Genomic DNA, 27,250 nt, shown 5'->3' with positions numbered 1-27,250 from the left:
GGAGCCCCTTGAGGGTTTCTGCAAGGAAAAACTCTGATTGCCAGCGTTAAGCCCTAGTTAGTGCAATCGGGTTATGTATGTGATGCATTATCCAAGTGAACTGCAGAACTGGCCATATAGTGTATGTAAGTATTGATCTGTGTCCACAACAGTGACGCCTTTCACCTTTTCCCTGCCAGCTTGCATAGGTGACATGTGTATATCGCTACAAACTGCGATTGCATTTTTTGCATTTTCATGACAATTAATGCCACCAATTGCCCAGGAGACAACTTTGATTCCCACAGCAGCTACACGTGAAAAACAAAAATGCTGTGCTTCTAGCAACATAAATTAATAGTCCTGAGGTGAGCACTCAGCTCGACAGCTGAATCTAATAGCAGCTCATCTGAATGCAGGAAAAAGTTTCTCTGAACCTCCAGCAGAATCTGGTAGGACTCGCGCTTCCCCTCTGTGGTGACTATGGCAGAGGTTTGTGTGGAAAGTTAGCCTGGGGAAAGCTTTTCTTCAGCTTGAGCTGCCTTCACTGCGAGTCAGCAGTGGGAAATGAAGATAAGAGCCAGCAGCTTGACAGTGCTGGACCATCCCCAGAGCAAGGCCACAAAGAGAGGCTAGAGTAGCTTCATGCTTAGGGAGCTTCCTTGGACTAACTTGCTCTGTTGGTGCACAGCCAGGCCAAGGGGACCTACGGGAAGAGCAAGGATTGCAGTTTTTGCTTTCTATTTATCTTCTGTGTCTCCAAAGATAGCTGTTGGCGTTTCTGTTACAGATGTGATCCCAGGGAGGCACCGCAGTTGGCCACAGAACAGGTCAACTCAGTTTTCTTTGTTTTATGGCAGGGAAACAACATGAATGAAACCTCATCGGTTAAGAAGAGAGGAGTTCACTATAAAAAAATTGTGCACTGGACTTCTGGTTCATATACGGTGACACAGCCCTACTGAGAAAAGGTACACCGAGGACAACCTCACATTGTTGTTACTTCTTGATTAACAGCTACCATCTATGTAAGAAACAAAGCTCCCTGGTGAAAGTGTTAGTGCTTTTTGGCCCCCAACCTCAAAAGCAAGAAAAGCTCTCAGGGAAACACATGGCGATGTGCCTAATCTTTGTAGAGCTCCCTTTAAAACAACAGGTCAAACCCCAAAAACTCAGAATCAAGCGGGACAGCTTTGTGTTTTATTGCATAATAAGGTACTGCATTAAAGTATGGGAATTCAGCTCATGGGGATTTGTGCCATATAGATGTGTCATTTATGGAATTGTTCTAACACCAGTAAAAAAGCATAAGTTTGAAAATTATCTGGATCACTGCCCAGGTTTTTTACTTGGTGTCCTGTGTATTCGCTTGCCTGTCACTTCTAAACCTGTTTTGCCTCTCACTTAGCAGTGGAGTTGTGCCCAGGTAAAGGCATTACATGTGTACTAGCTAAATATTAGTTTTATAATGCATGTCCGTTTCTTTGTCCCAGGGTATTGCTCAAACCAAGTTATTCTGCTGCATTATGTTTTCTATCGATCACTCATTTTTGCCTTTTATCCTTTTTGTTTTTCTTTTTTGTGGCTCTTGCAGAAAGTGATGCCAGGCCATTAGGAAACTGAATTATTAAACCTTCATATTGATTTTTCTTGAGTATATAGCTGATGTTATCATGTAGGGACCCTTGCCTTGAACCATGCAGAAGGGGTTTTGCTAGCTGCTTGACAGCTCTTCCCACTCATTTGCTTGTTACCTTCCCTCTCTTTACTACCCCATCACTTCCAGAAGGAGGAGAGTCTGAAAACCATTATGTTGAGTCATTTTGTTTCCCTGTCAGGGTCTCTTTGCTAAACGCTACACAAATGGTGGGATTTTTCTTTCTTTTCTCTCCGAAGGTAAACAAACAGATCAGCAAATGCTAATGTGCTCGGTGGTGACACCACGGTATCCATGGCAACGCACCAGCCTGCGCAAGCATCCACAGACACTTCGAAAATGAGAAATACCAAGTGATGACAAGGCGTCGCTTCAGATAATGGATGTTTATAAATGTCGCAAGCACTGAAATACTTCTGTGTCCACCCGTCAGCTCCTTGATTATAACATGCTTTACACTTCTCTTGCAGCTTCTTTGTCAGAACACAAGATTCAAAGCAGAATTATACTTGTTTTGATTTTTTTTCTGCATTTAGATCACTGGCTGAGGTACCTTATGGGATTGAGCACCCCCAGCTCCTCTGTTGACTTTCCTCTTTGAGCTGGTTGGAGTACAGGTTCTGCAACTGATAAAATCCAAAGTTGTAATTGAAAAAATAAGTGGCCTATGTCAGCCCAGCTAACAGATGTAGTTCTGTGACTGCTAGGCTGAGGGTGATTTGCCCATCGCATTGCATGAACTACTGCTTTCCTGTAGTGACAACAGATTTAATAAGATCCAATCAAGCATTTTGGGGGGAATATTTTTACATAAGTTCACCCATCTGCTGGCATGGCAGAGACTATGCCACTGTGTTTACAGCCACTAAGCTTCACTGATCTCACAGGTTCTTCATCTCTGCTTTCAGGAGATAACATTCTGGAGCTCAGGCTGCGTTTCTGAAACTGGTTGCAGCAAATGTATCAGTTCATTAGACTGGGCGCTTACATACAAAAACATCTGTAATTCAGATTGGGTAACTGCATGTGGAGTACTGATTTGTGCAGCTCGATAACCGTGGGTAAATATATGGGCATAAGCTAGCATGAATTTATAGATGTCATGTATGTGCTACCCCTCAGAACTCCACCACTCCTCTTTCATGTGCAAAACAAACTATTAGAGAGTCACATGCTGAAGATGACGCTGGATGAGGAGCAGTTTTATAATACAGCAAACAAACAGGTAGTCTTCAGGCATTCAGGACCACCTTCCTCAGGCTGGGAAAGTGTTTCTGCTGCAGTAACACGTGATGGGTATGCTCATCTGATGAAGCTGAGGCCATTGTCAAACCTAGACTGGACCACTGCATTCGTTGTTGGCACAAAACCTGCGTATGAGACTGAGTCTGAAGCTTGGCCGTGTGTCGTGGTTTCAGCCCAGCCGGTAACAAAGGACCACGCAGCCCCTCGCTCACTCCTCCCTGCCCCCCTCCAGTGGGATGGGGAGGAGAATCAGAAAGGAGAAAAGAAAAAAACCCAGAACCTCATGGGTTGAGATAAGGACAATTTACTGGGACAACACAGAAAGAGAAGTTACAACAACAGTACTAATAAAAGAATATACAAAACGAGTGATGCACAGTGCAACTGCTCACCACCCAGAACCCAACGCTCCACCATTTCCCCCACCAAAAACCAAGAGCTTCCCCCCCTCCCTGTTTATATATTGAGCAGGATGTCACATGGTATGGAATAGCTCCTCAGCTCATTCAGGTCAGCTGTCCTGGCTGTGCCCCCTCCCAGGTTCCTGTGAAAATTAACTCTATACCAGCTGAACCCAGGACATTATCCACCCCTTATTCTATAGGATCTACATCAAGCCCAGATCCTACATCTTCCAATTAATCACCACCACTTTCCTTGTCTTTGAGCTACATATATGTATATGGACACCCCCCACCAAATAGCATTCCCTTAGTCTATGGGCTATCCCTCTAACTTGTCCATCAATTTTATTTAGTCCATGACTTTGGGGCTCCATCTGTTGTAACAGTCCTTCAGGACATGAAAGATGGTGAGTGTTGGATTGTTGCATGCTGCCTCTGGAGCTTGCGGCTGGTATATTTGGTGCAACCCATGCCCTTGGTCTGGAGGTTGAAGATGTTGATCTTGAGGAAATCACTGGGTGCCAGTTCAAGTTCCATCACTGTTGCACTTGGCTCGGTTTCAAAGTCCATCCTTCAGTCATTTGGGGAATTCTTACTGTGATACCCTTGATATGGCATACAGCCACAATAGATGTAATGACATACATTAGCAGGTTATTTAGCAGTTAACATCATACAGCCTAATTCACTGGCTGTTCTCTCCCAAAATCAAATCTCCTTGAGGTACACGTTGAACTTCCCTATCCTTCTGCATCACCTGCCAAGTGCACCCAGGTCCTTGAGCAAAAGCAATCCCACGGATGGGTTTGTCTCTGCCTGAGGCAGGACTAACCCAGACTGTCTTCCCTAACATACTCTTCCTGCACGCTACAGGGACTTTATCTCCTTCTACAGTTTCTGGCAATGCCCACCTTGCCATTTTATTCCTAAAAACTGGATCACCGATGCAGATCCCTTGACCTTACTTTCTTTTATGGCAAATCCAGCCTTCAAAAGCATTTGGATTATTTTCTTCCCTTTCTCAAAAACTTCTTCTGCTGTGTTGTCCCATACAATGATGTCATCAATGTATTGCAGGTGTTCCAGAGCTTCACCCTGTTCCAGTGCAGCCTGGGTCAGTCCATGGCAAATGGTGGGGCTGCCGATTCCAAGTATACTGGACATCTCTCCAAGTGAAAGCAAACTGTGGACGGCACTCTGCTGCCAGAGGGATTGAGAAAAATGCATTAGCAATGTCAATAGTGGCATACCACTTGGCTGTCTTTGATTCCAGTTTGTATTGAAGTTCTACCATATTCAGCACAGCAGCACTCAGCAGTGGCGTGACTTCATTCAGCCCACAATAGTCTCCATTCCCCATTAGATTTCCACACGGGCCATATGGGACTATTAAAGTGTGAGCAATTCTTGCTGATCACTCCTTGTGTCTCCGATTGGCAAATCAGCTTATAGATGGGAATCAGGGATTCTTGGTTGGTGTGATATTGCCGCTGGTGCAATTGTGGTAGCAATTGGCACCTCTTGTTCTTCAACCCCACAACCAAAGGGTCCTCAGAGAGGCCAGGCAAGGTGGACAGCTGTTAAATTTCCTCCATCTCCAGTGCAGCTATACCAAAGGCCCACTGATAGCCCTTTGGGTCCTTGAAATACCCTCTCCTGAGATAGTCTATGCCAAGGATGCGCAGGGCCTCTGGGCCCATCATATGAGGCGTTTATGCCACTCATGCCCAGTTAGACTCACTTCAACTTCCAATACAGTTAGCTCTTCGGATCCCCCTGTCACACCAGAAATACAGATGGGTTCTGCCCCTTTATAACTTGATGGCATTAGGGTACATTGTGCAACCAGTGTCCACTAGAGCCCTGTGGGTCTGATGTGCCAGGCCATCAAATCCACACCGTCCAGTAGACCCGGTTGTCCCTTTCTTCAACCTGGCTGGAGGCAGGGCCCCTCTAATCCTGGTCAGAATATCCGTTAGTCACTTTTCACAAATGTGAATCAGAAGCCTCTTCAAGAGGATCAGAAATGAGATCAGCCCTTCTACTCTGTCTGGTGGACTGCTCGTGGGAAACTGGAGCAGCATTTTTCCAAGAAGAATCCTCTTTTCTGATTGCTTTTTCTTGCAACTCACGTACCTGTGCATCTAGGATTGAAGTAGGTTCTCCATCCCACTTCCTCACGTCCTCTCCATGGTCATGCAGGTAAAAACGCAGGTTAGGCCGTTGTGTGTACTTTCTATCTCCTCTCTCGGACAGAGGAATGCTTACTCCTAACAACTGCGATGTGGGCCTGTACAGGTGGGGAGAAGGACATATCCACTTTGAATTGCTGGAACTCCCAGGACAATTCCTCTACAGCCAAGACACAGGCCCGTAGGGAGGAAGAGAGACCTCCTTTGTATTGCTGGAGTTGGACAGCCAGTTTGTCCATCATTTGTCCATAGCCTTCTTTCCAGGACATTACTCCCAATGAGTTGGCATAGGTTGGTGGTGCACTTCATAGAAACTTCTGCCACATGGTTTGTGTGCATTGGACTTCATCTGGATCTGTGGGTTGTTACCATAAGTTGGCATTTCAGAAACTCTCTAAGACTCAATTTTGGAGTTTTAGAAAGCAGGCATTCTTTATTGCGGCACTGGATGCACAGGGGATTGTTCCGCCTACCATGCATACCAATTCTTTCAGCAGTTGAGATTATATACAACTTGTCGGCTAGTTGACCCTTTTCTAGTGATTCTGTGCAGCGCAACACATTACATGTTTGATACAACTTATCCTGAAGAAAGTTTGTTAGTAACTCTACTATCTATCTTTTCTTGATTTACATTCTTTTGTCACAAAACATATTGACACTCTAAGCTCTCTGAAAAGGGCCTAAGGTTTTTATCTTCTCAGGGAATTTGCAAGGTTGGCCAGAAGTAATTTTCTCTGGTCTCTTATACATTTTTCAACATACAGGATTTCTTACCCACCACTAGTCAGTATAAAAAAGCCACTGTGGTTTTTTCTTAACACAAGATGTAAAACATCTTGTATCAGGTGACTGCTCATTTTCCAGATCATTATAAATCACCTCCAGCATGACTAATTCCCTCAGGTACTGGATACCTCTCTCCATGGTCGTCCACTTGCCTTGGTGACATGTAACATCATCCTTGAAGGGGTATCTTTCCTTCACACCTGACAGAAGTTGCCTCCAGAGGCTGAGGACTTGTGTTTTTCTCCCAACTGCCTTATCAATGCCCCCTTCTCTAGTCAGGGATCCCAGCTGCTTGGCAGCCCTACCCTCTAATTCCAAACTACTGGCCCAATTATCCCAGCATTGGAGCAGCCAGGTAACAATGTGCTCACCGGGGTGGCGGCCAAAATCTTTTTGCATGTCCCGCAACTCAATCTGGGATAGAGATCGGATGACTATTTCAGGTTCTGCCTCTTCCTCCTGTTCTCGCGATGACCCTGGTTCACTTTAATCCCTCACTAAGCCAACTGATTTCTTTGTCTATTTCTTCTTCTGTATAGGGGCAACTGATACTGGCACAGGTTGGGTCTCTGGTTCAGCTGCAGTGCCTGTCGCCAGGGTTGGGGTAGCCATGGTGCCTGTCACTCTGTTTTCCCTCTCTTCCTCCGAGGGTACTGCCCAATATCAAGCAGTGTTTGGTAGATACTGGCCAGGGCCCAGCACAGTGTGGTAAGTTGCGTGTCTCTGGAATAGGCACAGCATTTGCCTTTCAAATATTCTACCACTTCACAAGGGTTCTGTAGTTGTTCGGGAGCGAAGTTCCAAGCCACTGGAGGTGAGAAATTCTCTAGATACCTGCCCATATTCTCCCACATGCCATGCTACCCATGACTATCCAGCCTTGGGTCAGAGCTCTGGGTGGTATTCTTAAGAAACTTTTTTGTAGCCCTAAACAAGACCTGAAACATTCAGGAGACACAGCACTAACAGCATGCTGGCTTGTGCATCCCAAGGATATTCAAAATTCTCAAAAGCTGTTGTATTTAGCGGGAAGGAGAAAAGGGAGGTGAACGAATGGGGGGAAGTATCCCCCCCGACTTTCCCATAGATTGGGTGCAATTACCAATAAATTCCGATAGAAGGCACCCAAAGTATGGAAACGGTATCACTGCTGCATGCAGATACCAGCTTAACCTCATGACCAGTGATGTAATCATTTCATAAGCCGACATTACCCAGTATAGCAAAATGATAATTCTGATCCCTGTCCCAGAGGCGATAAACATAACCGCAGGGAATACATAGAGCATATAAGAACTTACACAAGGCCACCATGTGAACAAATGAACCAACGTTGTGATTAGTGACTATTTAACTAACATAAGAAATGCATATAACAAATTTGTTTTAACACACTCTGGCCAGATCTGTCGTTATCTCAACCCTTCGTGCCTTATGTTGGGCGCCAAAAAGGGCTGTGGTGGTTTCAGCCCAGCCGGTAACAAAAGGACCACGCAGCCCCTCGCTCACTCCTCCTGCCCCCCCTCCGGTGGGATGGGGAGGAGAATCAGAAAGGAGAAAAGAAAAAAAAACAGAACCTTGTGGGTTGAGATAAGGACAATTTACTGGGACAACACAAAAAGAGAAGTTACAACAACGGTACTAATAAAAGAATATACAAAATGAGTGATGCATAGTGCAACTGCTCACCGCCTGGAACCCGATGCTCCGCTACTTCCCCCACCGAAAACCAAGAGCTTCCCCCCAGCCCGCTCCCCATTTATATACTGAGCAGGACATCACATGGTATGGAATAGCTCCTCGGCTAGTTCAGGTCACCTGTCCTGGCTGTGCCCCCTCCCAGGCTCCTGAGAAAATTAACTCTATCCCAGCTGAGCCCAGGACTCCATGGGAAAGAGCCCACGTACATTGATGCTTAACCTCAAGCCACAGTTTTGGTGAGAAAATAGTCCCTCAGTCTGTCTGCAATGTTTCCTTGTTGTGGGTTTGTGTGGCGTGGTTTTTTTTGGTAGCAGGGGACGGGCTGTAGTGGTGGCTCCTGTGAGAAGCTGCTCAAAGCTCCCCCGGCTCCAGGTCGGACCCGCCTCTGGCCCAGGCCGACCCCACCAGTGGCAGTGGCAGCGCCTCTGGGATGACAGATTTAAGAAGGGGAACCAGTAGTGGGTAGGGGGATTAGAACGTGAGAGGAACCCCTCTGCAAATACCGGGTCAGTGAGGAAGGAGGGGATGCCCCCGCAGCCCATGGTGAGACGGCAGGCTGTCCCCCCCCCGGCCCATGGAGGGGAGCGGTGGAGCGGAGGCCCCCAAAGATGGCCGTGACTCCATGGGAAAGCCCGCGCTGGAGCAGTTTGTGACTGAAGATCAGCTCGCGGAAAGGACCCACGCCAGGGAAGTTTGGGAAGAACTGAAGCCCGTGGAAAGGACCCATGCCAGGGAAGTTTGTGAGGAACTGCAGCCCCCAGAAAGGACTCACGTTGGAGAAGTTCATGAAGGACTGTCTCCTGTGTGAGGGACCCCACGGTGGAGCAGGGGACGAGTGAGGAGTCCTCCCCCTGAGGAGGAGGGAGCAGCAGGGACAAGGTGTGGGGAGCTGACCCCAACCCCCGTCCCCTGTTCCCCTGCACCGCCGGGGGGAGGAGATGGAGGGAACCGGGAGTGGGGTTGAGGCGGGAAGGAGGGAGGGGTGGGGGGAAGGTGTTCTATGGTTTGGTTTTACTTCCTAATATCCTTGGGTTTTTTTGTTTTGATTTGTAGTAAATTAAATTGATTTTGTTTCTTCCCCAGGTTGAGCCCGTCTTTTGCCCGTGACCATAAGTGGTGAGTGATCCCTCCCAGTCCTTATCTTGACCCACGAGCCTGCATTTATATTTTCTCCTCATCCCACCGTGGCCAGGGGAGGGGGCGGGGAGTGAGCGAGCGAGCGAGTGAGCAGTTGCGTGGTGCTTTGTTACCGGCTGGGCTTAAACCACGACACTCCTCTCTCTTAACAAATAACAGTAGTGTTTTATTCACAAAAAGGGGAAAAATACAAAGCCCCAAACCCAAGATGGACTACGCTGCCCCATATTGTGGTGTTAACTTGATTAGGCTAATCTGTTTTCAGCTGATAATTTAAGCTCTGGGTCTGGAAAATGCAGTAACTTTACATGTTTGAACATAACATGAGGAGCATACTAAAAAGCCTTATCAAAACTCCACAAATAAGAGCAAGCTATCAGCACGTCGGAGAACTGAAGAACTTCCGTATGCAAGCATAGTAATAGATTCCTTCTAAGGTCTTTAATCCTCAGTAGCTACTGTTGGAAAAAACCCAGACTTGCCCCCAGAACAGGAAATTAAATCTCAAAAATAGTATATCTCTCATGTTGTGACCAGTTTGACTATTCAGTAACTTATATGTCATATTTATTTTGAAAAGAAACTTTTTCATATAGTTTTGCTAGAGATGCAATGTGTAAAGAGATTTTACTACTTAAACCTTAATGTGTGTTCTGTTCATGTTCTGTTTGATGTAGGCAGTGGATGTTTATTGGTTTTTATTTCATTAGCAGACCTAGTATGACTGAATGATGCAGTAGTTTTATTCCTGCAGCTTTCAGGACAGATAAAGGCGGCAGTGATTGTACTAGTGAGAAGCTGTAGATGGCAAAAAAAACGCCAACCCAAGCTCAAACTTGTGTTTATTACTTCCTGGCAATCATCATTGCCTCATAACTAGAAAATGTTAAGAGCAACAAATCTTATTTTCCTAGAGAGTTTGGTTTTTTCCTTCTTGCAGAGATGGAAACTTAATAGCTGAACTGTTCTGCTGTACCCCAGAAAACGGGGTAGAGCAGTGAAAATTGGTCTAGGTTAAGAACTTTCTACAGGTGAATCCTGCAGGGATCACTATTCCCCTTGCTTCCTTTTGAATACATTTACAAAACCTCCTGTGAGGTGTCTCTACCGTGGCAAGTCTGACATGCAGCTTTTTCCTCTTCAGCAAAGGAACCAGCCCCATAACCAAGATGTCAGAAAGCCTCAGGAGCTGAGAGGAAAAAGTAGCCAAGTTAGGTAAATGACAGGGGAAGAAGGAAGCTCTGCACATAACCGCATACTCTGTAAGGGACCTCTACCGTCCACTTTTCACGTTGGCGTGTTATCTGGGGACCCTCTGCTTTCAATCACAGCAGTGAGAAATGGAGATGTCCGCTGGAGTGCATTTGCTACTGCATTTCTTGTCTCCTTGGGTTCCCAAGACCAGGTAGCACCAGTATTTTGTAACTTCTCTCTGCTTTCAAATTATTCTACTTCTCATGCAGAGACTGGCTTTTGACATCAGAAGCATTCAGTAAATTAGAATGTAGCTCCCTGAAGCTAATTCTTCCATCATAATTCACATGGGTACATACAGTCCCTTGGACAAAAAGACCAAAGATAACTAAGATCTATAAAGGGAGCTTTGCTCTGGTATGAGTCCTTCTGCTGTGGCTAGATCTCACCTTTGCTTAAAGCTTTCCTGTAGCAACCTGAGGCATACATTTACAAACAGGTAATATCTCCAAATAATCTTTAAAAGGTAAATATTATCAAATGGGAGACAGCCAGAAAAAGGAAGGCTTTTACATGGAAATGGTACTGTATGAACTGATGAGATACAGCAGAGTGTCTTGTCCAAAACAGAAACAAACTGAACATAGTTTGTTATGCAAAGCCAGGGATAAGTACATACTATTTTCAGTGGCACCTTTCATTTTGCTTAGTGGTTGACAATCATTTGAAGGAGCTTTGCAGCTCACCTTTCTTCCCCACTGCCTCCGTTGGGCACTAGAGGGACCCTAGAGTTTTCCAACCGATAGAAACATCTGAGCAATGCCGAGGCAGGAGCGCTGCCTTTCGCGGACGCCTTAGCCTAGGGTGTTTCTAAGGGGAAATGTGGCAAAAAACTGATCAACCCGTTGTTGAACAGGCCCAGAAACTGCAAATATGCCACCGGGGAAAGTGTGTAAAGGGGCCATAGCCATACTTCCCACTGTTTCATCATCCTTGTCAGTGCTTGCAGCTCTTCCCATGACGAATAAATAAGAGCTGGCTTTGCGTTGACTGCTCTGCTCAGCTAATGTTGTGACATTGGCACGGAGGCTTGAGTCACGCTGTGTTTTTGAGAAAGTAAATGTTTCCTTCTGCAGTCTGAAGTGAAGCCAAATAACTAAGTTGCCAACAATTGTAGCTCGATAAACTGTCAAAGGAGCAGTGGTGGTTTGTTATTGTAGCTATATAGTAAAAGAAAAATATGTATTGACACACAACTCCCTTTTTGAATGGTATTTCCCAGCCACTGTTTCAAATTAATCCACTCTGAAAAGGGCTACAGACAATGTCATTCCTCTTTCTTTTAGCAGGCAGGCAAAAATCCTCTGTATTTGACTTTCCAGACCTTTATAGAGATCCATAATTCAGCACGTCAAAGCTTTACTATAAAGCTCATAGTTTGTGAGGTTATGTAAAAATGTATTTTTCCTTTGCACAAAAATCTTCCCCAACTGTCTCTTAGTGGGATGATGCTTTTTGATCTCTGCATGAATATTTCTAATAAAAATATGTGCATGCATTTTAATATCTCTAACATAAATTATAAGAATTTTTCCTGTCTTAAATGTCTAGTGTCAACACTATTGCTGAATATTTAATGTAAAGTATAATGTAATTTGACTAGATAATCATCTCGGGGAAAATGGCAAAGGCCACGTTGTTTTCTTCTGTGTTTATTTTTCTTCATCTTTGATGATTGTTTAAAGGAGAGCTGCAACTGAATGACTAACTTCCAAGATTCACCTTCTCTCTCTCTGCATGCTGCTGCTGAAAAGAGACAGGCTGCTACTGTGCTGCATCTGAGCTAAAGGCATCAATTCCTCCGTGGCACACGGACTATTCTGAGTGTTTCTCCAGTTAGTTATATTGCCCCTCTGATCTCTAGGAATGTTAACGGACAGTGCACAATCTATTTATTGTACATGGTATCTTTCTGCTAAGACCCCTCTTCCATGACACCCATTGCAGTATTTGTTTCCAGTGAAAGTATGAGCTGTCCTTTCCTTTTTTTTTTTTAATACTGTAAGCTTTAAATAAATCTAATTTCCATTTGGATGAAGTGTAACTGTTTCTCCTTGATCAACTGCTCATTCCCTCTCAGGGCCCCTTCTGATTAGGCTTTATGTAAGCCTGCATTTGCATTAGCTGAGTGGTGAAAGGAAGGGCGAAGTCCCTCTGCTTGGGGGGAGAGCTCCATCAAGGTGTTTGCATGGCCGCGTAGGCCTCCAAGGGGAGGCACAGAAGAAGACAGTAGGGGAAAGGCACTGCTGATCCTCGGGGTGCTGGGGACGCTGTTGCACATTCCTTGTGCACTCAATGGCTGTCTGCTCCTGGTGGTCTGGAAGAAAGACTGTCTGCAGCAAATCCGTTTCCTCTGGAAGCATCTCCTCCAGATAGATATACATCACAGACAGTGAGTAACCAGAGGGGAACATGATGGTTTTGTCCTCTTGGCAAGATCCTGCTGCATCTAAATGCTGCTGATTTACAGATGAAATGCTGGAAGAGGGAAGCAGCAGTGGTGGGAAGTTCTGCCAAACAGCTTGAGGAGAGCTCAGGAAAGGGATTGGAAGAGCTGTCTGTGGCCTTGACACAGACTCAGACCTCTGAAGGAAAAGAAAATTTCCTGATTTACAAATACATAAAAATACTTAACAAAGTAATCTGGCATCCCCAAGTCGCTTTATTGACATGAACATGGGACTGCTATATAATCCAATGTAGTAGTTGTTGAGGGATGGCCATCTCTGTATCACAGCTGAAGAAACAGAAGCAATGGTGGGGCCTAGGCTTCCCTGAACCTGCATTTTAACCACCCAGTCTAAGACATGTAAGGCCCAAATTACAGATGTGAAATATTCTAGATCATCTGCTAAAACCCATGAAGAAAAAGAGTGCTCAGTAGTCCTGAAAATCATGCTTGAAATCAAGCTGGGTACCTAAAATTAGTGAGGCTTTGGAAAAAATATAGATAAAGTACTCAGAGTAGTGCAGCAAAACGAAACAAAACTAAAATTAGCATTTAAGGTTTTTGTGCTGCAGTATGGGTTACAGTTGGTGTGTGTTCTGGGCACCCAAATATAAAGAAGAATAGCAATATTTATCTTTACTGGATCAAAACATACTACCTGCTTCAAACCCATTTATTAGGCTAATACATAAATGACATACTCAGAATTGCTGGTTAAGATTCTGACAGACTGGCTTGTGGCATTTGTTTTTAACAAACCCATTAGACTAATTTGTTTAGGAAATAGAAAAAGTGAGAGTGTACCATTGTACTCTTTCATCTCCAGCAAAGGGAACTGAAACAAAGTGCTTCTGACTAGAAAGCGTGAGATCAGCCGATGCTGTAGCTCCACCACATCAGTGGCATCGCAGGACGGATGACTTTGCCCTTGCCTGCTTTATGGAATATGGAAACAGCAGTTGAAGCCCTGAGGGGCTGAGGAGGAAAGTTCAGTTTGAGAAGCTGGTAAGTGACAAAGTAATAGGATATCTTTTATTGCCGCATTCCAGGAAATGGCTGGAGAGCTCGGCCCTACAGGAGCACAATTTGTAAGTTGGCAGCAGTGCAGTTTCTGAGGTGCTGTAAAAGCGTTTTTTAACCTGTCTCACCATTACTAGGTTCTCTTTCTCCAGAGGAAGAGGAGAAATTGGACTGAGCTGAGACTTGCACCATTGGAAGACCCAAATGAAATCAGGCGAGGGACTTTGGGGATGCTTTTCGATGACGGCGGAGACGATCGACCACGGGCAGGGCAGGGCAGGGCAGGGCGGGACGACACTCGCTCGGCTGAGGGCTGGGTCCAGGACGGGGGCCGGGGCCGGCTGTCACGGAGCGCCTCAGCGGCTGTGCACGAACGCCACCATGAAAACACCTAAGCCAGCGCCCTGCCAGACGGCACTGCGCGCCCCGCGGCTCTCGGGAACGGGAGCGCCCCGCACAGGTACCGGGGCGGCCGCGGGGCCCCCTCCGCAATGCAGGGGCCGCTGCGGGCGGCGGGCAGGGCGCGGGGCGGGGCGGGGCGGGGCGGGGCGGCAGCGAGGGGCCGGCCGCCGCTACCGCCGCCGCGGGGGCCCTGCGGGAGCGGCGCCGGGGCCGGGGCGGGGCCGGGGGCGGAGGAGGGGGGCGGGTCCCGGGGGCTCGCGGCGCGCAGGCGGCCGCGTCCCGGCGACAGCCCCGAGAGCGGCGGGGCGGGCTGAGGCGGGCACGGCGGCGGCGCGCCCTGTCTCTCAGCCCCTCGGCGCGGCAGCGCGTCCCGGTGCTGGCAGCCGCCGCGGCGCTCAGGTAAGGACCCTCCCGAGATCCTCGCCGCCGCCCCGCTGCGGGCGGGGGGCGGCGGCGGTTCCGCAGCCCGGGGCGGGGGGCGGCGGCGGTTCCGCAGCCCGGGGCGGGGGGCGCCCGTCGGAAGACGAGGAGAAGAAAGGACAAAACGGCCTTTGGCTGGGGGGGGGGGGGCTGGCCGCGCGCCGGCTGCCTCGCGGCCGTTGGGAGCCGTTGGGGACCGTTGGGGGCGCGGGGCTGGGTCGCGTCGGCCCGGGCCCCGCGCGTGCTCCCTCAGCCGGGCGCGGGCTCTGACAGAAGGCGGACCCGGGCCGAAGTTTGCAGCCGGTCGCCCCTGCGGACGTCCCGGAGCGGTGGCCGGAGGTAAAGGGAGGGGGGCGGCTGCCCGATAACGCCTGTTTTATCTTCGTAGGGGCAGTCGACTTTCGCCAACTGCCTTTAAGCGTTTTTTGAGCATCTCTAGACTGTAAAACCTTTTAAAGGATGTAACCTTCTGTCCTTTCCTTCTCCCACTCCTAAGCTCCTCTAAAAGGATCTGTAAGGCTGAACAAAGAACATTGTGTGAGACGAGGGGGTGCGATGGTTGTAAGCGCTTTTAATTTGCATCGGGGAGGGAAAAAAAAAAAAAAAAAGAAATCATTCCCTGTATTGAATGGCTCAGCCGCGGACAGGAAACAACTGTGCACGGGGAGGCTGGTAACCGCAGTGAGGCGGTGGAGAACAAAGCCTTTTTATGTAAGAAATTTATGCAAAATGTGCCTCGCTTGAAGTGCTGCAGGTACAAGCCGTGAGCATATGCAGCTCTGCGGTGGCGTAATGTTGCGCCGAATGTGATCTACCAAATAAAGACTGCTTGCCTCAATTTGTTGTGTATGTTTGAGACGCTAATTACGACTTGCCGTTTGAATAAGATGTGCTTTATGAAACACCTTTGGGAAAGAAGGGGGTGTGCTGCATACCGTGAGAGTTGCTTTCTGTATGTAAGATACTGACATCGTTTATTTCCCCATGCTAAGCAGGAACTTTCAATTTTCCTCTGAATAAAGGTATTCTCCACTTTGTTGGTGGATTTTCATGTAAGCTTCTTCCTGATATAAAGTAGCAGGCGTTCACACATAAGTGGTCATTAACATAAAATCATGCAGTAGAATGGGACATATACGTACGTATTTTGTAAGTCTTACTTATTCTAGGTCTCTAGCATCCCTAGATGCAAATTCATAATTTGTCATGTCTTTGTGGTTGTGTCAGTAAATCTTACTCCATCTTTTCTCAAAAAAATCATTTGCTGTCCAGTGTTTGTGCCGCTTGCCATTCAGAAAACCTGTCCCTTTGTTTTTCAGAAGGGTTCTTCCTTGCAAGATTGAAGCACATATCCTTTCTGTTCTGTTTCTTCCCATTTCCCCCCCAAACCTTTGTTTTCTCCCTGGGAAAGAACCTATTTCTTTTCACCTGTGCTGGTTTAGACTTGCAGGGATGTCTAGACTACAGATCTCATAGCTGATGCACCCAAGAAGAGGCTCAGCTGCAGGATGTATTTATTTTCTATAGCTTCTCTCGCTTCCCTCCCGACTGGATGACGTGATCACAGCATCTCAGCCCTTGCTGGGAAGAGGGAGAGAATGTGCTGAGAGAGCATTACCTAGTGAAGTTACCCCTGCTATTACTTCATAGATCACTAAGAAGTGATTCACCGACAATGAGAGAATGGGCACCTTCCCTGCGTGTGCTAAAAACACTCCTCAGTTAGCAAAGAGACAGTCTAGTTAAGTTTGTGGGTGGGTGTATGTTTCTGCTGCTAATGTTGTGAAAGTGTGATATGTAAAATGGAGCCCAGACTTACCCTTGTAGCACCTAGGTCTAGGAACCACTGAGTTCCTCCCTGCATATTTCATTTCGCCCATTTGCAAAACACCAATGATGCACTTAGCAGTGGGCAAGACCCTGATCTTAATGTGGTACCAGTCTCCTGGAGCTCAGGTGTTTACAGATAGGCTAAACTAACACACTGAAAATAACCCCAGGTTATTGAGACTGTTCAGCATGGAAATGAAACATGCAGGTGAGCCCTGGTGCAGCAGGGCTCTGGAAAGAGAGGCGATTTCAGCAGTGAGGTGCAGTGGTGTAAGTTCTGTCTCCTCTTGTCTTTTACCCAAGGGACAGGATTTGGTTAATGGAACTTTACAATTTGTTGCACCCATATTGCGCATTGCCTGTGGGTGTTTCAGAGAAGCCAAAGAGCTGTCATCCTGAGAATAAAAAGTTGCTGTTCTTCTGTGGAGAATTTTAGCACACTTTGAGCATGGAGGGCAGTTCATTGTGCTTCTAATGCAGTTTGTTACATAAAGCAGCATTTACACCCTTGATTTAGAGATCTGATGTAATTGTTATGGTATGTTATGTCATTACGCACTTAGCTGTGCTCTTTAAATATCTTCTGAGAAAAAAGAAAAAGTCATTACTTAATGACCCCTGAGGTGCTGTGCCTAGGCATGAGTGATCCCATCACAGTAGTCCCTAAATGAATTGCTGCAGTCTGTGGGTTAAGAATTCCCTTGTTGCTAGATGGTTTTCCAGAAGCATACCTTGCCTTTCAGCCTGTGTCATGCTGCTTTCCGTATGAGTTACCGTTTGCTAAACCATAGACCTGGATTCATGGGAGGAAATATCTGCAATGTGTGGTGACACCAGAGTGGGCTCTGGCCTCTCTAGCTCTGGCCCTGTGCTTGCTAAACAGTTGTCTGAGCTATGGAAATCATAGAAATACCTAAACACAGAAATTTGTGGGTGAGGCCCATTGCAGACTGCTGGACTATTTCAGCTATCACCCCCGAATGTGGCATGTCATACACATGTGTTGGAGACAGGGTTGTTTTTTTAAAGGGGTGGGAAGAGGGAGAAGTCAAAAAGAATTTAGGTTGTGAGGACTTTATGATGATGGCTTTCAGAAAGTTACCTCTTTATTATTACAAGCTCTACAAAGTCCGAAGGTGCTGACAGGACTTGTAGTGCACTTGCAGCATCTGTGAGGTCTGAAATCTGATCTGCCATGATGGGACAAATAATTAACTTATGAAAGGGAAAAAAAAAAAAAAGCTCTGATAGTAGTGCTTCTCTATAAATTGTGGGTCAGTTCAAACGGCTGAGTTCCTTACAAATCTTTTGCCTGTAGCACAGGCACTGACTGTGCTGAGAACTGATCTGGTATAACCTCTGGCTCACAGCAAAAGAAAAAAACCACCCCTTGGCTTTATTGGGGTTCCCCAAAGAGGCACCCCTGCCTGCAGGACATTTGTAGCTGAACCTGAAGCCTTACCTAGAAAGGGATCAGGGAGTGTTGCTGTTAATATGCACATGAATGAATTAACAGCCAGAAATTTGGAAAGGTGTAATATCCTGGGGTCCTAGGACTAGATGACTTCCCAAGGTTCCTTCTAAACTGAATTATCTGATGATCTGGATATTTTGTTTGTGTGCTACCTTAAAGTCCATGTGTGTACTTGAGGAAGAAATAAAATGCATGTGCTGACATGTAGAGTTGTTCCCTAAGACTCAAAGATGCTTGTTTTGGTCCATCTGGGTTTATTCAGTTGTTTAAACACATGCTTAATTGCCCTTGAAAGTAAGCCTTAAGCATGCTTAAAAGTTAAGCATGTTTGTAAGGGGAAAGGGAATATTTTTGCTGAAAAGGGAAAGAGTGTAAATTCAGGGTATGTGGGCTCAGTGGTGGAAAACCCTTGATGATGTCCGGTGGTGCCAAGTGCCTCCAGAGAAAGCATGGAAATGAACAATGTTCCGTGAAATCACTACATTGCTTACCCCCGTCCTAAACACACATGCATAGACCAAGGGAGAGTATGGATGGGTCCTGACGTGTTTAGGGCTTGGTGCTTTTTCTTCCATTCTTTGCTTCATGTACAGGTGTGCTTATTAGCAGCAGTTCTGTAGTGCATCACAGCTAATAAGAAAAAACAGCATGAGACTGACTTCTGTAGGGGTGGAGCTGATTTAGAGGTTTGGTGCTGGAAACAGAAGTGGTTTCTTCAGCCGTCTGCCTCAGTAGAGGTAAAAGCTTTTGTTTCATGGGTAGGTTTAATCACAGGTTATGCTACTGAACTACAGGCAGGTGTTTTAGAAGGAGATTCAATGTGACATTTGTAATTGCTTTCTGGATATTGGAGGAAAGGACTGATGTATCCATGGGGTTAATTTGGATTGCTGTGGCCACATGGGTTGACTGTGCTAGCTGTTAAGAAGATTTGAAGTCTTGATTGACCCATTTTACTTTAACACTAATTGTTTGCTGCTGTATTAAGGAGAAAAGATGAGCTAATGCTGTTGCTCCTTATGGTTTTACACTCAGTACTGTTTTTCCCTACAGCAGTCTTGCAGATGAAACTGATCTTTGTTCTTTTGTCTTGATTGGGGAGGTGGCAGGAGCCTGTCACAATCATTCAAAATGATAATGAGACAACAGAGTGTTGGTGTTTGTACTCAGTATCTTGCATCTTTGTTAGGGTACCAGTTTGAAAGGAATTATGGTGAAAAGGTGAGGCTTGGGGCAACCTTGGTAATATAAAGATTTATCAAAGCTCTTTGTTTTCTGCAATCTGTGAGACAGGTTAGTGCTCATTGATAGGCTAGTCTTGACCAATGTTACAATATGCTGTTTCTCTTTTAGCATTTTTTAAAAGTGTTGTTTTTCTAACTTTCTGTGGTGTAATAAGTATTTGTTTATTTTAGTACATGGTGTCCATTTTCCAGATAAAATATATATATGTATCTGTATGCTCCTATAGTATAAGGGAGACAATGGCCCTATTACAATGTTACAATATACTGTTTCTCTTTTAGCATTTTTTAAAAGTATTGTTTTTCTAACTTTCTGTGGTATAATAAGTATTTGTTTATTTTAGTACATGGTGTCCATTTTCCAGATAAAATATATATATGTATCTGTATGTTCCTATAGGATAAGGGAGACAATGGCCCTATTACAAGCAAGAGTGAGTGTTAAGTGGAGAAAATCAATATAACTGTGTTGATTTCATTGAATCTGCACCTGACTCGCACCATCTGGAAAAGACAATGCCCCTTTCAGCTGTTTTCTCATTGAAAATCTGGGGTACTTTTCCCCTTCAGAGAAATAATCAGTTTATACCTGTGAATTCTTAAGTTATGGATTTGTAGGTAGAATTTAGCCCCTCTGGCAAATTCTGCTCCTTCATTTACAATTTTCTCTCAAGGGTATGAGGATCTGAGAAATATTTCTTGTCTCGTGTTGGTCAAGCCCCTGGCAAGAAGCAGGAAGAGTTTTCTGTTAGTACTTCTACTAACCGCAGTGCGGTTAGATCGCAGTAGCTTCCAGTGAGTTGAGCCTATGAAAACTTACTTTTCTGTTTGTGAAACTTGTCATTTTGTCCCCCAATGCAGATTTAAACTAAATTTCAATAGCCATTTGCAAAATCAGCTGTATTTAAAGCATATGCAACCTCTGGATAAACAGCATTAAAAAAAACCCACAAAACAAAACCAGCAGTCCAATCATGTCAGCTAACTTGGCAGCATTTAATTATAAGACCTATTGATTCAATTAACCCTATGTTTTCACTTTATTTTCTGGAGAGAATGCTAGGGGCTGGTTTCTGCTTTAAAACTAGGAGCCGTCAGTTCTGTTTTGGGGAACATATATTTATCTGTTAGAAGAGCTGCTTCACCATGCAAAACTTGCCACTTTTCCTGAGGTTCTGATCTTGGATGAACAAAGTTAGAAAATATTTCAAAATGAGAATATAGGATAGGAATATTCTAAAGGTTCAGAACAGAGTTAGGGTTCTGCTTTTGAAAACTCCAGCCTTGTCCACATTTGATCCAGAGATGAACAGTAGAAAGTGCTGTGGACCTTAAAAATTGACCTGGGTGCTTTACTGCTGGGCCAGAAACCAGATCTGCTGGCTGTGAGTGCAGAGCTGCATTGATTGGCCTGCTTCTCTACATTGCTCAGCCATGGTGTTGCCTAGGATGTGCCCAGAGGAACGCCGGCTGGGTTTGAGGTAGAGCTAAGTCTCTCTCTCTCTTTTTTTTTTTTTTTTTTTTTTTTTTTTTTTTTGTTCTGCTCAATTTCTGTAGACGGTATCTGTGTAACTTGTTAGGCCAGTGCGGGCAAGTGCAAGGTGCCAGACCCTAAGTACAAGGAGCCCCTTAACCTCTGGGAAAGCTCAGAGACTGAGGGGGACTGTGAGGAAAACCTCTTTTCTGTGTTTGCTGTGAAATGGGCTGAAAGTGCATGTTCAAAATTCTTTGACTTTAAGGAGGGTTCAGGTTCTGATCCCCTCATGGGGAGTTTGTCTGGACTCTGGACCTGAAGCTGTATGCTGCAAGAAATTACTCCCGGTGCCAACATCCAACACTTGCTAATGTTAACGTGATTCCACTGTCCCCTGGCTGATTGTGGGACAAAGTTTTAAAGCCCCTGTCCCATTCTTGCAGCTGCTTCCCTGTGATCTGGTAAGGTATTGCTTGGGCACCCATTCCTGTTCTGGCCATGTGGTATCACTCAGAAAGCAGAGCTGCTACCTTTATTTGAGCTACTGTGACTATGGCTTGATTAACAGCAGCTATATATTTATGTGAAGGATGCCTCTCAGTGACAAATCCCTGTCTGCTGGTGCCTGACGTGCTTTTCGGGTGTCTCAAGCTGCTGTTTGGTGGTTGTGTTGCAGGGTGTGGTGGGCAGGCAGGCTGCTGCTCCTGTTTGCAGCAAGACCGTGTTCATGCGGTTAGGCATTTGCCTGCTTCCCTTGAGTCATGCTGAAATCAGTACTAGCTTTTACTTCCCTCAGCAATTAGAAAATGTTCAAGAAGGCTGAGGAAAAAATCCAAGGGCTCAAAAAGACAAGATGCAGGGGTGGAGCTGAATGATTTGCAAAGGAAAAGGAGAGTAGAGCTTGCTTAAGGAGTGGTCTGGGTGTTGGGTCATTCACATCCCATCCTGCTTGTCAACCTGTAACTTGGGGTGGGAGTGAATCAGAGATGAAGCCAAGTGTGCTGGCTCCAAGCTGCTTCCTGACATGCAGAATTACCCTGCCCTCCTTCAGCGCTCCTCCACACCTGTATTAGAAAATATGTGGTGCAGGGAGACAGCCACAAGCATAGGAGGGAGATTTCTGAATTAAGAGAGTCAGCTCCTCCAGATTTGTATCGGTGGTGTTCTTGATTTGCACTGATTCAGTCAGGGCAGAGTTTGGCCCTAAGGATGCTCTTCACAGCCTGTCAGCATGCTCAGAATATACCTGGGAGTTAGTGTCTGTGTTGCCAGCAGTCCAGAGCAGACCTGGCGTATTTAGGGTTGGGGCTAGGTGTGTCTGGAAGGAAAGTGGCAAGTTAGTTTTTTTTGTCCCCATGCCCATCTTTTCTGACATTATTGATTTGATATCCCATAAAGAAAATTTCCCCCAGGAAAATGATGAAGCAGCCCACAAATCAGGAGGAAGGACACTATATATTTCTTGTTGTTTAGGGAGATAAAATATGTACATTTCCTGGAGTAGTAAAGGGAAAGGTGGCAAACATATGAGAATAATTAAAAAACAAACAAACACAACTCTCTGGGGGGCTGGGGAACAGTTAATAATGTGATTAATTCCAAAGATCAAGGGATAGAGTGTGGTAAATAAGGTCTTTCATTCCATGTTGTTCTGCAAAGTTAAGCTTTTTGGGCTATAGAGAGCGGGTTGTGCTTCTGAATAAGACTTAGCAAAATATTGAATGTAAGCATTTCATATTACCTAGTGCTACCTGTTACAGCATATCATAAATTTATGCCTAAGACTTTGAATAAAATGCATTTTGTAATATGACAAATTAATTTCTATAATTTTATATTCCACATAGTTTGCCAAAATTAGCAGCAGTGATTTATAGGTAATACTTACAATCCTTTAGGTTAGATAATTTTAAATGGCATGCTACTAGTGTTGCTTAAAACGCTGTCAGGATTTTGAATGCCAGCTTAAAAATACTCTTAAATGTGCCTTTCAATATGAATAGTTGAGAACTTTTTTTGTGGAATACATTTGGGGGGGAAAAAAAAAGTGTAGTCAAATTACATTCACTTAAAATGACCTCTAGTACAAAACTGTTTCTATGGGCAAAAAACCTGAATTCAGTTAGGCTTTTTTTGGGTTTTCTTGCCTTTACTTGCTTTGGTCCACTGTACACTTGCAGCATCACTGTTAGCAATAAGTGGAATTAATAATACGTTGCAAGGCTTTAATTGATAATTACAGGTACTCAGAAGTTAGAAACACATTTTCTTATTTTATCATATTTATGATATTGATTCTTCAGATGCCTGAATGGTTGTGTGTTTGTTTAGATGGTAACACTGGTATCAGGATGCCAGCACTGACCTGCATTATTACCTGTAATTACCAACAGGCACAGAGTTAATCAAGCCTTTCCCATGAGCCATATCTGCAGCCCTTGAGTCCATTTAGAGAACTCACTTTTGGGTGAGAGCTGACTTGTGCAGGTGCTGCCAGTGTTACTTGATGTGCACCAAGCAGCTGTAATCATGGGGGTTTTCTGTTCTTTGGTTCATCGCGACTAAGTTGCCTTTGAAGCCCTTATCACAAGCTCAGGTTTTGAGACACTGAGAGCAAGTCAAGTAGTATCTGCTGAAACAATGCCTTATACCTTGCTTTGAAATCTCTTTATGAACTTAATTCTACTTGTTGTCTTGCAGCGCAAATGAATATGTACACTGCTATTTATGAGAGAGCAGCCCTTGACTATAACTATTTTTTTTTTTTTTTTTTGAAGATGCTGACAATGGCAGAGTTTAATTGGTGGAAGGTGTGTACCTTCCTGAGCCAGCAGATGAAAATGCTACTGGTTGTTTTAAGGCAGATACTCCTTTTTGGGTGGGGTTATGAATTGTCTGTTTTGTTCCAGTGGTGGGGACAGAGCAACATGGTGATGGTGAAAGCTGTACTTAGAGTAAGTAACTTGTTTACACTTTGAATTACGTGTTTTAGGACTGATTTTTTTTTTTTTTTTTTTTTTTTTACAGCCTATTTCAAGCAGGAGGGGGGAATAAGTACTTGAAAAAAATATTGGGCAAACCTAATGTTTTCCATACTTCAGGACATGAAGCTATGTTTACTACTAGGATCAGAAAGAACTATTTCCTTGAAGACATGGTATTGCAGAGTTGGCATTTTGGGTCATTCCTCTGAAATACCTCTGACTGTAGTCAGCACCAGGTGATTTGTTTTGCCCTTACTGCTTTGCCATTCTCAGGTGAATTTCAGTTCTGAGGCTTCAGTCACTTAGAAGATCGGAGTTATTTTGGCTGCTAATTCATTTTATATACTGATAGGAGTAGTAAGTTTTTTCTGAAGAGGGTGAAATTGCAAGTTATTGGAAGGTCACCCCCAGTGTCTTTGCTTATTCCAGTGTGCAATGAAGTGATCTGTCAGTGTCCTGGGATGGGCAAGAGAATGAATGCTTCAGATGTAATGTGGTTTTGTGTTTTCTCTGGCAATGTTTTGGTGGCCTTCTCTCAATTGCCTAAGGGAGAGGGAAGGTAAGCGAAAAATGAGTTTTCCTCTAGTGGGGGAGTGATCTCTGCATGCATTAAAAAGGCAAAAAGAGAGGTCAGAGGCATGTGTTATGTTTTTATTTGAAAAACTGTGGAGCTGTGGAGACTTGTTTCAGCTGTAGCTGGTAGGTTTATTTTCAGAGTTGACACAATAGGCATAGAATTTGCCTGTCCAGGATTTTCAGAGGCTGTTGAACAACAGATACAAAAAGCAGCTGTCTCCCTACCTTCCCCTCTTTTCCCCATCCAAATGTGCTATAAACATAACTTTCTTTTGGATTCTGTTCCCCTCGTGCCTTTGCAGTTGGAAAGGCTGGTGTATTTATTGTTCGCTCTACTGCCCTTACCTGCAGGCAAGGCATGATCTAGATTGAAGCATAATCCTTGTAGATTAGTAAACAAGCCCTGCCCCATGCCTATGTCACTAAGCAGATGAGTAGCTCTTTGAAGAATGTTTTGAGGCTTGTGAAAATAATTTCTAGCAGAAACTTACCTTTTAAAAGAGATTAAAATATGCAAATAGTCAAATGAGCAAGCAAGAGTGCTTCAAGAATAAAGGTGCTGTGTCTCTAGTCACTTGTTAATATTTCCCTTTCCATGATGGATTTACTTCACAGCTGAACTTGAAAATCCTTCACAACTGGCAGTGGTCCTGGGCAATTTCCTCTTCCACTGTAGCTCTGGCTGCATTTAAGTGCTTCTCTCCTTCCATTTGTTGCTTTTCAGTTTTGTCACTCATTTTGCATTGAAACATAGCTTGAAACATAGCTCTGGGCAGAACTCCACATAAGTAAGAAACCCACTGTGTAGATGAAACCATGGAAAAAGAACCTGTGATGTTCACCTGCTGGATTTTGTTTTGAAATGAGGAGTTGCTGCTCTTCTGAGGAGCTTACAGGAGTTTTGGATCATGGGCAAGACAGCCATGGGGTGGACAGTAAGTACATGCTAGCTGGTGGGACTCTGGGCTAGTGGTGAGAGCCTCTGGTGTGTTCATCACAGATATGTGGCTGGTTTTGGTTTTAGTTTGTCCTGTTTGCTTAGGTCCTGATCCACAGTAGAACTGGAGAAGCTCTTGGCTTGGAAATGATACCTGTTGGGATTTTATGGGCAAATTTCAGCCTTGTCTTTGCAAAATCATCCTCTCCGTATGCACCAATAATTTGATTAGGGCCTGACATCTCCATAGCCCATGAGGCCTAGGGACGTACAGACTGCACCAAGGGCTGCGGGCTGCTGGAGTGGCCTGCAGGTAGTGGCTCTGCTGAGTATTTCATTTATGCCCAAGCCTGGGAAAGCAGGTTCCTGGCTGCTGGGTCAGAGTAGACATTTCTGCCCTGTGTGTCTGCTGAGCAGCAGCAGTTGCTGTTTCTTACCCTACTAATTCTCAAGGACAGCGGGAGCATCAAGCCTGAACTCTCCAGAACTCCCCAGCACAGAGTCCCTTTCTGTACACTGGAAGGCCTTTTCTCTTTGCTGTAGCAAAAGTCAGTTTTCCCTACCCCGTTTGAGAAATATCAAGACAATTTTGTGATGCATGTCCACCAACACTGGTACTTGTATATAACCTGTCTGAAACCGTTCCCGAGAACAGACTACTGCAAGTACCCAAGTGAATGTTTGCTGGGTTTAGCCTGAAATGTGAGATGCTTTATGCGAACTAAATCTTAGATAGCGGGAACCAGGAGAAGCCTTCAAGTTTGGTAGTCTGGGATGCAGTCTGGGATGGCAGTCAAGGCTTATCTCAGCTGGTGCTGGGGTGGGGGTCCTGCGCCCGTTTGCTCTCACAGTGCCTGGTCCTTGCCTGACCCCATGGGAAGCCAGGTCAGTAAGTTGAGCTAGGGCAATGCTAGTGCTGTGCAAAAATGACTTGACTTCTACCAGTCCAGCTCTCTAAAATATTCCAGAGTGCTGGTGCAGGGGAGGGGCAGAAGTGTGTGTCTGAGAGCTGGAAGGCTTTTACCTGTCTGAAAGACAGGGATTTTAAGGAAGTTAATGCTCCATTTTGAAAATAAAGATCACAGGATCTAACCTCCCTGAATAGGTTGTGTTGCTCCCTAAAAGACATAAATTACACCAGTTGTGAATCTTGCCTAGTACTTTTAAAATCACCTGCTTTTATATAAAAGGTCCTGTTCTAAAAAATCTTCTCTTACCTTTTAATTCTTTTGTTTTTTTGATTGTGAGTGAAAGACACGACATAGGGTTACAGTGAAAATGTTGCACTTGGCTCCCTTCCGATTAACGGTCAGAAATACACTTGGCGCAGTCTCTTGCTGGTAGTCACAGGGGGATGTGTATGTATGGTAAGCCCTTCTAGGCTTTCTCCTGCAGGCTCTGAACGTTGCTGTGCTGCAGCTGACTTGCTTGCCATAAAGGCCTTGCCTGTGTCTTTAATGAAGGACTGTCCTGAGGTAGAAATTGCCTTCCTTGGAATTAGAGGAGGAGGAGGGATGTGTGTTGTGAGGAAAAGCTAAGCCAGGAAACACCTGGCAACCAGATGGCCCCTAGCATGCTGCATCATACCCACACCTTCATTAAGGATTACTGTGGCTGTCTCTGGGTAATAGATTTAGAGGTTTGGGGTCACAAAGAATTAGGAAATTGTAGCTAGTTGCAATTAAATGTAAGTTATTTTTAGAGGACAAAGAGCTGAGCTGAAAGCTGAATTAGAGCTAATTGAAATGTTAGGGCTCAAATACTATGGGTGGTATTTTCTAGGCGAACAACAAAAGAGCCCATGCACTTCAGTGAGAGGCACAAAGAAGCCTGGGGTGGTGGCAGGTGGGCTGGAGACAGCAGAGCTGTGAGCAATGGCAGTAACGTGGAACTGGTATTATTCTGCTTCCCGATAGCAGCTGGCATTATGTACTTCTCTCTGAATATTTATGCGTGCAACAGATAAGGGTTGCTCAGACTGTTAGTAGGATAGGACTGTGTGGTTTGCACTGTGATTTATATAAGCCTGACTCAGTATCTTACACTAATGTTTTACCTGTATTTAATTTTGTTTTATATTTC

At 45.0% G+C, this 27,250-nt stretch overlaps 1 protein-coding gene and 1 long non-coding RNA gene across 9 annotated transcripts in view; both read left to right on the top strand.

The window, feature by feature from the left end:
* Positions 1-3,188: 3,188 nt before the first annotated feature.
* On the top strand, positions 3,189-7,995 carry LOC121233409. Its single transcript, XR_005932754.1, has 2 exons — positions 3,189-3,222; positions 7,889-7,995. It is a non-coding gene; the product is annotated as an uncharacterized LOC121233409 (long non-coding RNA).
* A 6,480-nt stretch (positions 7,996-14,475) lies between these two features.
* The window catches only part of MAP2 (microtubule associated protein 2), a 238,050-nt gene continuing 225,275 nt past the window's right edge, over positions 14,476-27,250 (top strand). For all 8 annotated transcript variants that reach the window (XM_030017079.1, XM_030017072.1, XM_030017074.1 and 5 more), the window contains exon 1: positions 14,476-14,628. The gene's annotated coding sequence lies outside the window, so the exon portion shown is untranslated. The remainder of the gene's footprint in view (positions 14,629-27,250) is intronic.

This window comes from Aquila chrysaetos, chromosome 6 (assembly GCF_900496995.4).
Source record: "Aquila chrysaetos chrysaetos chromosome 6, bAquChr1.4, whole genome shotgun sequence".
NCBI classification, from domain to species: Eukaryota; Metazoa; Chordata; class Aves; order Accipitriformes; family Accipitridae; genus Aquila; species Aquila chrysaetos.
Note: the sequence above shows the minus strand (reverse complement) of the source record. Positions and strands in the feature narration are given on the sequence as shown.